We start from the raw sequence: 1200 nt of genomic DNA, 5'->3' as shown, positions 1-1200 counted from the left end.
AAAAAAAAAAATCGGTGAGGTGGGGAACCTCCTTTAAAAACGTTTTAGAGCAGATGCGGATTTCTTCTTTTTTTTCTTTTGTTACAATGTGTTTAATAATTTTTTTGAAAAAAAAACAAACAAACAAACAAAACTTACCCTTTTATAACTTCTTCATAACCGCTGCGGTGCTTCTCGGGCTCATAAGCCATTACTTTCTTTCTCTTTCAGAGTTGATGCTTTCTCTTTCTTTCTTTCTCTTTACCGCATGTAAAGGGAGGGTTAATGCATCCCAATAAGAAAAGTAAAATTTTTTAGGCTTATGTTTTATGTTTTGTGTTTTCGAAAAATATTTGTATGTTTTATTGGTGTATCAAATAGAGATGACTTTTGTGAAATAGTCGATAACGGCAGTGATAACGATAAACGGAATTTTTTTCTTTTTGACTTGAGGAGTGGTCTCATCCTTTTGGTTGTTATTGACGCTTGTTTTTTTTTCTTTCTTCCATTTCTTCATTCTTTTTTTTCTTCTTTGTTTTTCATATCCTTTTTTTTGTTTTGCAATTATTTACATTTATTCCTCCCTTCCGTATCTGTGGGGGAACATTTTTGTTGTTGCCTAATTTCTTTTTTTTTGTTCCTTTTTCTTAAGTCGTTTCATTTCATAATGTTTTTTTTTGCTTTTTTTTGTGTTTGTGTTTGCAGTACCATATGGTGCTGCATTTATATTTTTATGTGAGTGAGTGTGTGTGTGTGCCATCAGTGTGTTTTTTTTTTTTGGGGGGGGAGGTATTCTGCACAAAATCGAAAGAAAGGAAGAAAAAACGAAAAGGAAAGAAAAAAAAAAGAATGAAAAAAAATTAAGAAAAAAAAAACATCTCCAGATATTTTGCAAGCATATGCGGTGGCTTGCTGAAACGCATCTCTTCAGCATAATAAAGATGAGTTGTGTTGTACCTCATTTTTGTTTCTGTTTTTAAGTTCCGTAAGGCCGCTTACTTTTTTTTGTTTTTGTTTTTTTTGTGGCGGCTTCTTGTCGTCTGCTGATGTTGAATTGTCTTCCGTTTTTTTTTGTTGTTGTATTTTTACTGTACCTACATTTGTTGTGTTCACAAATATCAGGTGTTATTTTGTCCCACATTACTATGAAACTCGCTTCTTTATTATTGTTGTTTTTACCATTCAGTTGCTTCTCTTAAAATATATATATATATATATAAT

The sequence above is a fragment of the Trypanosoma equiperdum genome (assembly GCF_001457755.1).
Source record: "Trypanosoma equiperdum strain OVI genome assembly, contig: ctg_778, whole genome shotgun sequence".
In the NCBI taxonomy this organism is placed as follows: domain Eukaryota; phylum Euglenozoa; class Kinetoplastea; order Trypanosomatida; family Trypanosomatidae; genus Trypanosoma; species Trypanosoma equiperdum.
This window is presented reverse-complemented; position numbering follows the sequence as displayed.